Genomic DNA, 16,398 nt, shown 5'->3' with positions numbered 1-16,398 from the left:
ACTTTGGCCATCGGTTTGTGGGTGATAGGCCGAAGAGAAATTCAATCTTGTTCCTAGATTTTCAAAGGACCTTTCCAAAAGTTACTGGTCATTCTAGGATCTCTATCTGACACAATGAATCTTGGTAATCCATGGTGTTTGAAAATCTATGATATGAAGAGAGTTGCCATTTGGTGTTCCTTAATAGTCTTTTTGATAGGAATAAAGTGTGCTTGCTTGCTAAACCTGTTGACTATTGTCCATATTCCCGTATTCCCATGGATAGACTTGGGCAATCCAAAGATAAAATCAATGTATATACTCTCCCATGGTGAATTTGGGATAGGCAATGGCTGGAGTAATTTAGGTTGCTTTCCTCTATCATATTTGGTTTTTTGGCATACTACACATTTTGAAACATACTCTTGTATGTCCACTTTTATGGTAGGCCAATAGAAATATGTCTCTACTCCTCAAAGAGTAGCTTGATTACCTCTATGCCCCGCGTAGGGAGGAGCATGGGATTCCCTTTCTCACGAAGGGAATGCGTAACACATAGCCTATTGTCATGGAGAAGATAACCACTCTACAAGGTGAATGGTTCCTCTTTCTTCTCCAAAGAAAGGACTGACATTATGTCTCTAAAGTCAGGGTCAGTAGCATACTCATCTATCATAGAGGATAGATCATTGTGAGTAGCTATAGACACCACATTAACTTTTGATCGTTGTGAAAGTGCATCTGCCACTTGATTGTGCTTACCATCTACGTGAGCAATATGGAAATTAAATTGCAAAAAATATTTTCCCACTTCATTTGTTTGTCGGAAAGCTTGGTTTGCGTCATGAAATACTTGAGACTTTGGTGGTCGGTTCGTTGAATAAATGGAGTCCCCAATAGGTAGTGCTTCCATGTGTCTAGGGCATGTAGAACAGCTAAAAGCTTTTTCTCATAAATGTCCAAAACTCGTTCATCCGTATTGAGCCTTCGGCTCTCATATGCTATGGCATGCCCTTCTTGAAGCAAAATTGCTCCAAGGCAATCACCATAAGCATCACATTAGACCTCAAATGGCTTTGAGAGATCCGGAAGCATGAGGAATGGTTGGGAGGTAAGCTTCTCCTTGAGCTTATCAAAAGCATTTTTCTCCTTAGCAGTCCATACATACTTAACGTTCTTCTTAGTTAAGTCATGTAGTGGTCCTGCTACTTGAGAGAATTTTGCTATGAAGCGTCTATAGTATGCACACATACCAATAAAGCTTCTCAGCTCATGTAGATTCCTTGGATCAGGCCATGCTTTTATTACCTCTAGCTTTGATGGATCCATACGGATACCATCTTGAGAGATAAAGTGACCTAGGTATTGAATCTCTTGAAGGAGAAATTTGCTTTTCTTTTGGTTGAGAAAAAGCTTGTTTTTCCTCAATGCTTGAAAAATCACTTGGAGATGTTGCTTATATTCCTCCAAAGACTTGGAGTAGATGATGATATCATCAAAGAACACTCCAATGAATTTGCGGTAAGGTCTAAAAATTGAACGTAGCTGGTGCATTAGTCAAGCCAAAAGGCATGACTAGATATTCATAACGACCAAATGTTGTGCGAAACACGGTCTTTAGGATATCTTCATCCACTAACCTTATTTGATGATAACCACTTTTAAGGTCAATTCTACTGAAGTAGGTAGAGCCTTGTAGCTTATCAAACAAATCTTCTACCCGAGGCACGGGAAATCTGTTTTTGATAGTGATATGGTTTAGTGCTTGATAGTCCACACACAAACGGTATGTACCATCTTTCTTTTGCACTAAAAGGACTGGAGAACAAAAGGGAGAGGAACTAGGCCTCACCATCCCTTTGTCTACCAATTCCTGTACTTGCCTCATGATCTCCTCTTGTTGAGCTTGTGAGACTCGATAAGGAGGCTTGTTAGGAGGTGAGCTTCCCGAAAGGAGCTCAATGCGATGGTCATCATCCCCTCGTTTTGGAGGTAAGTCCATAGGGATATCATCGATGAACACATCTTGAAATCCTTTTTAGAAAATTAAACAAGTTTAGCTCTTCTTGATTCCTACCATTTACATTTGATGAAACATTAGGATCTTTTAGAGACTCTTTGACAAAAATCATGTACGCAGAAACTGAGCTCTTCATTGACTTATCAAAAGCAAGAGGATTTACAAGTGGAATACTGTGACCACGCTCACTAGCATCTATATACATGTTATTTTCCCTCTAGGTGAAGCAGATTCTCCTTTCAGGAAACTTCATATTGGTAGCCATGCAATCAAACCATGGCGCCCCTAGGATAGCATCCTCATGTTGGAGAGGAGAGATAAAAAAGTCTTCTTTGTCGACATAGCTTTGGACATGAAAGCTCAACTTCCCAATCAAGGGAGTAATGGAGGCTTGCTATCCCTTGAAATTTGTGTCAGCCATTACCATATCTCCCATCTCGAAATCTTGAATGCCCAACTTGGTGGCCAACTCCGTTGATATGAAGTTGTGAGTAGAGCTAGGGTCAAACAAGATGAAGGCATCATGCTCTCTTAACTTTCCCTAAGCATAGGAAAGTGATGATCCTTTGCAATGAGCAGCCTTTTTTGGAGCTTCAATAGTGGAAGCCCTAGAAGTCTCAATGTGAGCATTCTTCTTGAGGCAAGAACGATAGCCATGTCCTTGCGAAACGCTTTCCTTCAGGAGAGCGTTTGTTTTTGCCTTTGTAAACTCCCTTCTCCTTGGACCGATTGTTGTTTTTGTTGTTAAAAGTGTCTTGGGAAGAATTTTTAACATTGGTTTTCCCCTTTGCATCATTTTTGTCTTTGTTTTCCATGGGCTTGACATTCCGTCTAGCCCCTTGATGGAAATTGATGCATGAAGCAACCATGGTGTGATGGATTACTTCGCTAATAGAACCAGGCCGTTGAGAGTTGATGTATTCGGCCATCTCTTTAGGTAATCCCGCACAATATTGCTGCCTTTGCTCAACAAAGTCTATCTTTTGAAAGACAGTAGCCTTGAGATGTAAATCCCAAAACTTGTCTACATACTTGTGGATAGACTCATGAGAGAGAAGCTTCAAGCTACACCATTCGATAAGCACTTTGTCCTTTGCATCGCTTGCAAGGAATTGCTTCATGATGGAAACTCGTAGAATTTTCCATGTCTTTGGGACTTCACCGTTGCTACGAAGACTAGCCCACCATTGATGAGCTGATTTTTGGAAGTGCCTATATAAATACATGGTGTAGCTTGGAGGACTCCGTGAAGCCCTTGTCTCCAAAGGCCACATCAAATTGTTGGATGAAGGCCAACACTTTGTCGGTAGCACCAAAGGTGCCATCATAGGTGAGAAAAGAGATACTCTTTCCTCCCTCCTTGAACTTCTTTAGCTTTCAGACCTTCGCCATGCAGGGTAGGATTTGCGATGTCCTCCCCTCCTGTATTCTCTAGGAGAATAGCCATAGCTTTCATCGGAAGAGGAGGAAGTGTTGGGGTATAGGCGTTTGTGCCTTGCCCGGCCGCCCAGAGTCTGGGCGCCCACTGACTTGTATACCTTATACATAGCATAAGTGTATAGGGGGCTGCTCACTCTTTGAGTCTCCCCACCCACATCATGTGTGTGTCTCCTTCTCTCTCTCTCACTCTCTCTCTGTGGTGCTCCCCGATCCCCTTCAATTGGTATCAGAGCTATGGTGACCGCGGAGAGCACGACGGCTTTGAGAGCTTCGAGGCGATAGCTCGCTCGCTCTCGACGGTGGAGTTCGATCGCGGAGTTTCACGGAGAGCGATTTTAGCTTGAGGAGCATTGTCTTTGGAGCTTAGGAGCTTGGTGTGGTCAAGCTTGGTCGAGGAGGCGGTTGCAGCTTCCTTGGTGAGAGGAGCTTTTGAGCTCAGTGGAGCTCGTTAGAGAAGTGCTCGACGGAGGAGAGCTTGACATTCGAGTGCTTGGATGCTGTTGTGGCAGAGCTCTTGCGTTGGAGCTTGCATTGAGAGGACATTGCATCATGCACAGTGGAGCAGGAGCAGGTTCAAGATTGTGTGCAGCTCGTTTTTGCCATTTTCGGGCTCTAAAACGCAGTTTTTTGCGTAGCTCCGTCATACAGAGTCAGATCTACATGATCCAGGAGTCTAGGTCAGGGTTTTGGCACGCTCCGGACGCGATGGTGATGTCTATTTGCTGAAATTATGCTTTGAATTACAGCAGGTATGGCAGCAGGTTTATTTGTGCACTTTCGGGTCCCAAAAACACTGTTTTTGGTATATCTCACACACACGGAGTATTTTCTGCAGCAACCAGCAAATTCATAGGTGTACACAGGTTTTTGGATATGCATTTGTCCAGAGAGCCACTCATGCGAGAGTGAGCTATGTTGCCATGGTCTTGGCGGTTTATGTATGCCATATATGGATTTGTGTATTTGTTTATGGCTAAGATTATTTGAGATTTGGCTCAATTTATAGAAGAAACTCTGTTGGATTTTATCCAGGTTCTCGCCATAGCTTCTACGTATCCGTAGGTTGCTCTTTGACAGTTTAGTGGTTGAGTTTACTCCCACTTTGACAGGTGATTTTCAGTCATCATTTGGTTGGAGTTTGGAGTCACTTGTGTATGCCCTTGTGTGCCGTATTTCATATTGCGCATAGCGACAGATCTTGCAAGGTTTTGCGAAATGTTGCTATAGTTATCTGGCAGACATTTGTTCATCGATTGAAAGGTATTTTGGCAGCAATCATCACTCACATGTATGTCATTTGAGGTGCCGTTGAGTGGTACTCCGGCAAGAGCGGGTATGCTCACATGTATGACTTTGTGAGGTGATTCCGGTCGAGTTTATTCCCGGATTGGCCATTGTGGCATATATTATTGTCTCTTTGAGGTTTACTGTTGAGATTTTGCTCCAGTTACAAAGGAGACTCTGCCAAAATTTTGTCAGATATTTATGCGCTTGAGTCATATTGACTTGTGATTTTGTGCAAGGCTTTGCACGGTTATTGGTGCAACTTTGCATCAGATTTTACAGCCATATTTGCAGACTTTTGTTGATGCGATTTGAGCCAGTTTAGGGCTGATTTGGTTGACATTGCGGGAGCTCTATTTTGGAGTGTGTTTCACAGGTTTTACATTGTGTTTCTGGCCATATTTGTAGATAGTTTCCAGGTGTTGTTGGTGAGGTGGTTTTACTTTCTAGTTTGCTACATTGTGCGCATGGCAGAGATAGGTGATCGATCAGATTGTGACCTCTCACAGATGCGCGTGTTTGATGGATCAGACTTTGCGGCATGGAGAGAGTGTATGCTTGATGCATTGACACGGTGAGGGTTGCATCGACCATTGAGTGGTGATGCAGGTAGACCTTCAAACATGTCTAACGATCAGTGGCAGGATCTAGAGGAGATGGCACTATCTACGCTCTCTTTGCACCTTGCGGAATCTCTATATGCTCTTGTTATGTATGAGACTACTTCGAGAGCACTTTGGCGCAGATTACATGATATGTATGATAGATATGAGTCATCACGGACTCGTGTGAGACATGTACATTCACGAGCACGCCGACAGGTGACATGTTGGTATTGTGGTCATTTTGGACACGTTAGACGACGCTGTTTTCGTTGTATGCGACATCGTAGGAGACATGGCAGTCTCATAGATGTATGTAGTGATGCCATGGACTCAGTTGCTTTGACAGTTGAGGCACATGTAGTGTCGGAGTATACTAGTGGCGGGGATGTCACTTTTACCTCGAGCTATGCACGAGATTCTATACATGTGGATAGTGCACTCCCTTCGCAATGGTTGCTAGACGCAGATGCTATGTTTCATGTCACACCGCATCGTGCATGGTTTTGTAGCTATTCTAGCGGGATGCTTGGTAGTGTACGTTTGACCGATGGATCGGTGCATGCGATAGCAGGTGCAGGAGATGTGAGACTGTCATTACCAAGTGGTGCATCTTACTTGTTACGACATGTGCGCTATGTACCAGATTTGACAGTGAGTTTGATCTCGATTGGTCAGCTTATAGATTGTGGATGTCAGATTTCGCTACGAGAGCGAGATTTTGTGATGCATTTGGGTTCGCTAGTGATTGCGAGAGGTGCCAGGAGTGGTACAGCTTACCCATTGCATGTGGATCACGTGAGAGATGGTGTTGTCTCTGTGATCATGCAGCCAGGTAGACAGCGAGAGAGCAGGCGAGTCTCTTTTGCTTGTGGGTTGCAGGATACTTTGCATGGAGTGCAGAGTAGTGAGCTCGTTGTGCACACAGTTGGGGAACGACTTGAGCAGTCACACAGAGAGGTGACAGAGTCATACATGCATGCTTTGCTAGTGACTGAGCAAAGCAGAGAGTCAGTTGTGCGAGATACTTCTATGCAGGATAGACAGGTAGAGCGGTCTTGCTCTAGTGAGTCACGACAGGAGGACGTTGTGCAAGAGTCTATGCATACGGAGTTAGAGCATGAGAGCTCTAGCGAGTCACAATAGATTGAGTGGTCATGTTTGCAGTGGATGATTGCAGAGGAGACTGAGATGTCAGCGATTATGCAGTCATTCCTTTCTATGCTTGACAGTGAGCATGGGGATATAGTTGTGCAGGATATGTCTTCCAGCAGACACCTAGAGCAGTTGGTTTGCTCTGAGGTTGCACGACACGTTGATGTGTCTTTTGCGGACAGTCAGGAGATGCATGTGGCTAACACGCCTTGTCAGTCAGAGATGCCTATTGCCAGGGATATATATGTTGATGCATGCTCCGTAGAGCTAGCAGGGCCCGCTAGCATTGCATCGGCATTCGGTGGTCTCATGTATGAGATGTTGATCTTGAGACCAGATATCGCAGCTGCAGTGGGAGCATTTGCAGTTGGGGTTGTCAGTCATTTGTTGACTGATGATGGCATAGTGCACAAGGGAGATATGCAGGTATTGCATACATAGTTGCAGTACGTGTGTGGTACGTCTGGTGGTGTATGGACTTACACGGTAGCAGGACAGCCGGATGCACACGATCACAGCCAGCCAGTGGGCATCGGTTGAGAGCGGTTTTCTCTCGCCTTTTGTAGTCTTTAGACTAGGTTCTCTTGCTTAAAGGCACAATCGCCTTTAAGTGGGAGGTTGTTGGGGTATAGGCGTCTGTGCCTTGCCCGACCGCCCAGAGTCTAGGCGCCCACTGACTTGTATACCTAATACATAGCATAAGTGTATAGGGGGCTGCTCACTCTTTGAGTCTCCCCACCCACATCGTGTGTGTGTCTCCTTCTCTCTCTCTCACTCTCCGTCTGTGGTGCTCCTCGATCCCCTTCAGGAAGTTGAAGAAGAAGGAGAAGAGGGTGACCTCTTCCTAGCCTTTTTCTTCCTTTGTTTCCTCTCTTCCTTTTTGGAATGACGAGGAGAAGGATTGTGTGTTGATCTTTTCCTCTTGGGAGGAGTGGGCAATCGTCTAGACCGCCGTCTTCGTGGAGCCACATATTCAGAGGAACTTAAACTTTCATTGCTTTCTTGCTCTTTGGATTTTCCTCCTCTCGTATGGGAGAGAGTCTTCTTTTGGGGGTCTCTTCAAGAGGCCTCCTAAAAACAGCAACATAAAAAATTGAGATGACACAAAAATTTAAGGGAATTCGTTTTTTTAATATATAAAAGCATTAAATGCATTAAAGTAAATACATTTTTACATAGTGTCAAATGCTGCATTACAAAAATGGACAAACCCCTCAAAGTGAAATGATATATAGATAATAAGTCAGATGTTGCGATACAAAATGGGGGAACCATGTAGATACATATTTATTGTGGTAAATAGAAACGTATGGTATATGTTTGAAAAACACACACACACACACACACACACACACACACACACACACACACACACACACACACACACACACACACACACACACACACACACACTTGAATGAAGTAAAATAAAAACATATGATAGCACATGAGTGCGTTACTCTGATGAAAAGTCTCTTCACATTGCAATGGCAATGGCATTAAGTCAGATTCTGCAAAACCAAAAGAGACAATAAAAAAAGTTTAGATATAACAAAATCAAATACAAATGCATAGCGTAAAATAAATGGAGCTACTGTTCAAACTTTATACATCTTACCACACTGGGTCAAGATATCGAAATCTCCATGAGCACATTAACACCATGACTTGTGCCATAACTTTGCTCGAATCGGATAGACTCTCGATTGGTCATCATCCACTGTTTAAAAGCATTTAAATGTAACAAGGAAAGAATATCAAGCAATTACAAATTGATGAAATGTTAACCGTAAAAGCAATGCAGCTTTATTTTAAAATCACCCTCAAAGCTTGCCCATATGTCTTACCCAAGTGATGTGTACTCCCTGACTCCACTCATGCCTTTATTGCCTCTTTCTGATGGCTCCACTTGTTGGGGTTTTCACAAATTTATTCTTTCTTGCATTTTTTCAATCTTCCTTGTTGAGCCAAGACGGCTTGCCTTTATCACGCTTTACTGCTTCATATACTTCTAAACACTTGTGCTTGTAGTATTTGCACATCCTTGTGTGCATCCATTTGGTGGAGAAACTATTCTCCACACTTCTCCATGTAAAAGGCATTGTGAAATATGCTAATGACATTCTTTTTTGTGTTCAGTTGATATTTCTTTCCATTTATTCATGATGTGGTGACAAAATACCTATAAGTAGAATCTACGGATGGCTATACTCACCTTTCTACCATTCTTATTGGTGTTAGGGTCTATCATATAAGGGAGCTCCGTCTACGTATCACCGTGGTATCGAGGGGTCACGACAGGAGTCTTGATGCGTGTGAAGCCAAGGTTGGTGGCAGCTCTAAAGTGAGGGATGTCAAGCATTTTGTTTTGAAGTGTCATGCGATGTGTCTTGTGATGTGAAGTGAGGAGTGGCCCACATTTGGGCAAAAGCCAAAGTAGATAGCGACTCTATAGTAGGTGTGGGAGCGCTAAGAGAGGGGGGAGATATGTGTGCTTGAAGGCTATGAGGCACAGTGGAAGCGTTGGTGGTTCCACAACCACAATATCTGCCTCCCCCACCATTGTAGCATTGGACATGTGATGACTTACGTGTGCGTGGTGGAGACACATCACTTTAAAGTGTTGCGATTTTTGTGAAGATGTAGATGGTGAAGGGATGGTCAGTGCAATGGTGCTAAGGATGGTCTTTGTAATGGGTCACTACCATGAAGTGAGTTAAAGTGAATGTTTGTAATGGAAATTGATAAATATATGTTAATTGTAGCTGACAGGTGGCAAAATCATAAGTGAACTATGGTCTATTTGAAGGGACACATCACTTTAAAGTGTAGCGTTTGCTTTGAAGATGTAGATGGTGAAGGATGGTCTTTGTGATGGGTCAATGCCATGAGGTGAGGTAGAGTGAATGTCTATAATGGAAATTGATGAATATATATTTATTGCAGCTGATAGGTGGCAAAAGCATAAGTGAACTATGGTCTAAGAGAGGGGGGAGCTATGGTCACTTTATACCCGACCGGATAGTTTGTAATCACTCTAAGAATTCAATAAATCTATAAATAAATATGAGCAAGAGGAAAATGCTCACTCTTGCACGGGGGGAGATTGCACTCGGTGTCTACGTTCATCTTCTCTCCTCTCCTCTCTCCTCTCTCGTCGTGTTGGTGTAGCACTCTGCTCTGGGAGGTACACTTTCACGTTCTCTTCCCCTCTCCCTCTCGCTTTCTGCCTTTCTTGTATCGGTCTTGCTATGGATTCTATGTGTACACGGTTGTCTAGGTATGTAGATTTATTATTTTATGGGCTTGTATCATGGTATTTTGAGTATTTTGCAGGCCCTCTGTGCTCCCAGCTGTAGCAGTGTACTCATACCAACTCCTCTGTGGGTGACACAGATGCATAAAATACTATATGCCCCCTTCATCATAGCCCCCCCTGTGTGAACGTGTGTGAATAGTGAAAACTGAGCAAAAAGAGTAAGAAGAAAAAAGAAAGTGCAAGAATGATGACTAGCCCATATAATAAACAAGTGAACTTAAAGTTAAATAACAGTTTTCTTCAAAATATCACAACTTTGAATTGCATCAGCATTTTAAACTTATAGCTGAAACTTAAACTTGTGAAAAAGTGAAATATATACTATTATTGCAATAAAACATGTCTAGTTAGTTACAATAGGAGCAAGAACACTCAAGTACAATGTATTGGCACTTTAAGTAGCCTCTCTCTCATCTTGGAACAACTTAGCATAAATCCCTTTAGCCTATGAAGAGATCTCCCCTAAAGACACATCTACAAACAAAGGTATTACAACATGCTCATCTCCACCCAGCCTTGCCCTAAATAGAGCCCTGGTGCCTATTTTAGGAGCCCCCTTGACAATGCATGCATAGGATAAAACCCCCAATAAAAGCACACCTTTGCTCACGGACTTACGAGGCCCCAACAAAACAAACGAAGCTTTAGTAAATGTCCAAGCGCTTGTGGTGGCTACATGGTAGCTGAGCTGATGTGAGAGTCAATGCTGGCCGTCGGATTTGAGATCGATCCTTGCTGGCGAATTGTCCTTTATTACACCTGGGTGCATCTTGTAATACCCATGGTATTTTGTTGCATGCATTCAAAAAAATGATGTACATTACCTGCATCCTTCAGCGTAGAGTACCGCACTTTTTGTGGAGCATGTCATAGCTCAAAGCTATTGATTGCATTGTTTAGCGTATGAAACAAGCCATCCACGCCTATGAACCACAACCCTAATCTTCATTATCCTAAAGTTGGGGGGTTTTACCCTAGATTAGGGTCGTGCCCACCCCAGTCCTACCTTACGCCTGACATTACTCCCCCTTGGAGAAGTGTTCTCATCCTTGAAAACAAAAGTGGGGATATCTTTGTAAGTTCAACACTAACGTTTTCCACAGTGGCATCCCTCATAAATCTACCTGTCCATTCAACTGATACATGATTCAGTAGGAGGTTCAATGAAATCAAGACGACCATCTTGATTTTCCACATTGTTGCCTCTTTGCAACCATTTTGTGTAATTGGCCTATATCTAGCATAGTGTGTAGTCTCTATTTATAACTCACTTAAGTATTTTGAATGAGTTACCACAACTAAAAGGTGTCTAAATGAATGACTAGGTTTAAATTTTTTAAAGATACTGGAACGTACAAGAATACCTCGTCTCACCCTAACCTAAACATGAGGGACTGTAGTTGTGTCATGCTTTGCATCATGGTAAGCAACATTGCGAGTAATTGTGTGACCCAAATTTACCAATCATTCCTGGAGGACTGTCTTTAAATGGTTGCGAAACACAAATTAGTATTATGAGTCATCCAAATATGGCTAGGCAGTTTATAAATGTTAAACTCATGCTAGAGGATATGCTAAGAGTGCATGTTAGCAAGCAACAACTCAATTAGAAAGATTACCTCTCTAGTTGGAGTTTTCTTACCATGATGCAACTAGGTTTAGTCGCTTCATGTTTAGGTCAGGTTTTCAACCTCGATCACTAGTCATGGTGAGGTTGCCTATTGATAAGAACTGATAGCAAGTCAAGGACTTAATCTTTGTTGATGAGTTATGTCAACATGCCACTTTTATGGAAAGTTGAGATGAGGTATTCTTGCATGTTCCAGTACCTTCATAAAATTTGAAACCTAGTTATTCATTTAGACACATTTTAGTTGTGGTAATTCATTCAAAATACTTAAGTGAGTTATAAATAGAGTCTACACACTATGTTGGATATAAGCTAGTTACATAAATGGTTGCAAAGGGGCAACAATATGAAAAATCAAGATGTTCTTCTAGATTCATTGAACCTCCTATTGATCGTGTATCAGTTCAATGGATAGGTGGTTGGATCCATGAGGGACGCCAATGTGGAAAACATAAGTGTTCTTACGAATATATCCCCACTTTTTTTTTCGAGGACAAAAATGCTTCTCCAAGGGGGAGTGATGCTAGGTCTAAGGTAGGACTGGGTGGGCACAACCCTAATCTACACATGCGTGGTCAAGGGGGCTCCTAATAGAGGGGCCAAGGGTCTATTTAGGGCAAGGCTGGGTGCATATGAGCATGTTGTAGTAGCTCAATTTTCAAATTTCATCTTTGCAGCGTCAAATATTAACTTTCAAAACTCTATCCATAGAATCTTGCAAAAAAAATCATATACATCTGCTAACTAAAACCTCTCCCATCTCTCTTTCTCAAGCCCCCCCCACCCACCCACCCACACACACACACAAACGCACACGTATGAGCTCTCTTTGGAGGAGAACTCTCCATTGGCATTCATTGGTGGTCAACCGCAAAGAAGGAAGGAGGTTCTACCATAATAGAGGAAACTCAACCGCAAGGAAGCTCAAGCGAGAGAGTTAAGTTTTACACACACACACACATACAGACACAAACGCACACACACGAGCTCTCTTTGGAGGAGAACTCTCCACTGGCATTCATTGGCACTCAACCGCAAAGAAGGAAGGAGGCTCTACCATAATAGTGGAAGCTCAACCGCAAGGAAGCTCAAGTGAGAGTAAGCAAAGAGGTAAGTTTTACACACACACACACACACACAAAGGCACACACATGAGCTCTCTTTGTAGGAGAACTCTCCACTGGCATTCATTGGCGCTCAACCGCAAAGAAGGAAGGAGGCTCTACCATAATAGTGGAAGCTCAACCGCAAGGAAGCTCAAGCGAGAGAAATCAAAGAGGTAAGTTTCACACACACACACACACACACACACACACACACACACACACACACACACACACACACACACACACACACACACAAGAGTAGAAGTTAAACTCACCTCTTGCATGATCCCTCTCTTGCTTGCTCACAGTTTGTTTGTCCTCTTTGCTTGCAGTTTGTTTGCTTGCTTTCCTTGCCGTTTGCTTGCTTGTGATCCATGTGTGATGAGAGAGAGAGAGAGAGAGAGAGAGAGAGAGAGAGAGAGAGAGAGAGAGAGAGAGAGAGAGAGAGAGAGAGAGAGAGAGAGAGAGAGAGAGAGAGAGAGAGAGAGAGAGAGAGTGTGAGAGAGAGGAAAATAGAGGGAGGAAAATATTAGTATGTGATTAGTATAGATTAGTGTGAGAGAGAGAGGGGAAAGATTAGTGTGTTATTAGTGTAGAGAGAGAGAGAGAGAGAGAAGAAGAAGAAGATGATGAGTATTTTAATGTCATAGGAAACTATCCCGAGAGACCTAAAGATCTATCCGACGAGAGAGAGAGAGAGAGAGAGAGAGAGAGAGAGAGAGAGAGAGAGAGAGAGAGAGAGAGAGAGAGAGAGAGAGAGAGAGAGAGAGAGAGAGAGAGAGAGAGAAATGAAATGTTATATTAACGTCTTCAAAAGGCCATAATGACCGATGAGACCCGAAAGTTACAAAGTGGTGGATCTGATACAAAGTCAGAGTAACAAAATAACCTAACAATAGTACAAAACAACGATATATACTATGGGGTCCTAAGTTGATCGATGTGAACCAAACAAAAAACTAAGCAAAAAATGGGCGGCTTGTTGGGATAGCTGAATCACAAGAGATCTAGCATTGGTCGTTGGCGAATCTCATCAATTTCCTCCATGGTTAGTAGTCTGACCGGGCGTCGTGCATGCCTGGCCAACATGCTCCGAATTTTCTGTCGTAGCCTCCGTCGATGCTGTGTAGTTCTTCGCAGTCGCGGGCGCTTGGATTTCCCCAGTTCAATCGCTCGGTCAATCAGTGTGCCTCTGGTGTGAGACGAGGGGGAGCTCTGCTGTGGGAGTGGCTCTTGCGGCTGTCCCGTGTCTGCTCTAAAGAAGTCTGTGATCCGTCTTTGAGACTGGCTAGCCTCGCCATTCATCAGGCTATCTCTGTGTCTGCGCAGCTCGAGCAAGAACAAACCCAGACATCTCTGATCTTCGTATCCCATGACGCTTGAGAGTGGTCCAAAACCTTCTCTGAACAAGCAATGGAAGTGGCCTCGTATCTTGTAGTAGACGGGGCAGCAACATGTATAGTGTAGCTCTATCTCAGGTTCCATGTTGCACAAGGGGCATGTCATGTCCTCTGTTGGTACTACGTTGTATCTCCCAGTCTCAATCCACAACTGGTGAGAAGATGTGCGTAACTGGCCAATAGCACATCGTATCCCATGAGACAAGTGGGTATCCACGTATCTGGGTCTCGCCACAAAACCATCTTCCGTAAGTTGGAGAAGGTGGTCTCTGTAGAAAGCCATCTTCGTGCCCAATTCCTGTGCTGGTTGTATCCATGTCCTTCTGGTGTCTAGCTGGGCCAGGTCTTGGCGTATGAGCTTAGTGATCTCTGACTGTGTAAGAGTGAGAGATGGTGCATCCAATGAGTAATGGAATGGTGGCAGCCGGTCTATGCTGAACCCATGTGCCTGAAACCATGATGTCATCTCCCCATACCAGCATGTTGTATCTCCTTGTATGGCTAACTGTCGAGAGGATTCAAGTGTTATGTGAGCATATCTGTCTCTAGGAAGTTCCCATGCGCGGTTTATGAAGGAGAATGATCTGGTGAGCGCCTCCACCACAAGTGGGGGGGCCGCTAGCTCTGCTCGGATAATGGCCCATGGTACTGATGCCTTGGCTCTAATGAGCCGCGAGATCATAGAGATGAGAGGTTTCTCCATGTTCCCCCATCCGTCTGAGCGACCTGGCCTCCCGTGGTGATCCAGTGAAGGTCCCCATATCTCGGTTCCATAGAGCAATGCTGAAGGCACCAAGGTGCCAAAGAGCCAAAGCTTTGTCCGGGGGTCCTAAAACTGAACTTGCGAACACATCCTCTCCAATCTACCCAATGTTGCGTGGGCTCTAGTAAGTCTGGTTTCTGTTGCTCTTCTGAGTGAGAATGTAGGCCCGCTAAAAACCACTCCAAGGTAGGTGTAAGCGTCTGTGTACTCCACAGTCTCCTAGCCGTATGTGAATGTAGGTATTGACCTCCTGATCCACTGTGGGGTGGTATTAAACACCATAACCTTGGTTTTACCCAGGTTGACAGACAAACCACTTTCATGGGCAAACGTATGCAAAGCATCCAATTGACGTTGCATTCCCTCTGGGGATTCAGAGATCAACACTATGTCATCAGCATATAACAAAAGTGGAATCCATGTCCCTGCCAACTGAGCACCTTTATCCCCATCGCTGTCAATGTAGTCAGAAATCTCATCCACATACATACCGAAAAGAGTGGGAGAGAGCGGGCAGCCTTGCTTCACCCCAATAGTGGAGTGAACCAGTGTAGAAAGTCCCTCCAAGGTGCGTACATGCTCTACTACTGATTTGTACAATGCCATGATCCCCCAAATGAGTTCTGTGTGTACTCCCATTTCCTGTAATCTGCGCATCAGTCTAGCTCTGGGTACCGTGTCGAAAGCTTTGCGGAAGTCCACAAAGCTACAATAGATCTGTCTCCCATGAGATCTGCCTTCCTCGATGATGGCCCTGAGTGTTAGGATATGGTCAAGAGTAGAGAAGCCTCTCCTGAATCCTGCCTGCCCAGTTGCACGTATTCCTTCCCTCTCTGCCCATCTACTCAGCTGTTGCTCAAGAATGGATGCATACAACGTGCCAGTGTGTGCCCAATCTGTGACTGTCTGTGAGTGACGTCCCCCAACAACACCTCCCTCTGAAGTTTGGCTCTAGTCTGGCGGCACTCCTCATCGTACCAGCTTTTCTGAGGCATGCTCCCAGATCGGCGGCTCTGCTCAGGCTAGGTGTGTGGGTATGCTTCTGCTGCTGCCTCATGTAATGTCTGTGTCAGTATAGTAGTTAGCTCCTCCAGAGGTCGCCCCGGGTCCTCAGTGCATAGGCGTCTGTAGATTACGTCCATGTATACAGAGTCCGTCTCCCTTGTGAATGTGTAGCGAGTAGGGGCTGCTACTCGTGGCCTGTGTGCTACACTGAATTGGAAAGAGATGGTCATTGACACCAAAGCACGATCCACCGCCACCCCGACCGGTCTGGGCCCGATTGTGAGATCCTGGATACTAGAGATGAGATTCGGTTGTGCCATGACATAGTCCACCGTGCTGGCTCCATGTCTCTGTGGGAAGCATGTAAAACCTCCCGCAGTAGGAAATCTCTGTAGGCCGGTTCAAGATGGCCAATCCATGTGCAATGCCCATGTCTATCAGGTGTCGCCCATACTTAGTATATTCCATATCGTGTGATAGTCTGGAAAGGCCCGTCTCTGCCACATCTATCTCTCTTAGCATCTCCTCTGAAGTATCATAAAACAATGCCTGGTGAGGGCAGTCCTAGCATTGAAGTCCCTGAGGATGATAATGTCATCGTCCCTAGAGAACTCCCATACGTCATCATCCAAAATAGAGAAAGGGGACTGTCCTCTGGGTGGTGCATAAACTGATGTACTCGGGGGAAAGTAACA

This window comes from Adiantum capillus-veneris, chromosome 18, assembly GCF_014529385.1.
Source record: "Adiantum capillus-veneris isolate H3 chromosome 18, ASM1452938v2, whole genome shotgun sequence".
In the NCBI taxonomy this organism is placed as follows: domain Eukaryota; kingdom Viridiplantae; phylum Streptophyta; class Polypodiopsida; order Polypodiales; family Pteridaceae; genus Adiantum; species Adiantum capillus-veneris.
Note: the sequence above shows the minus strand (reverse complement) of the source record.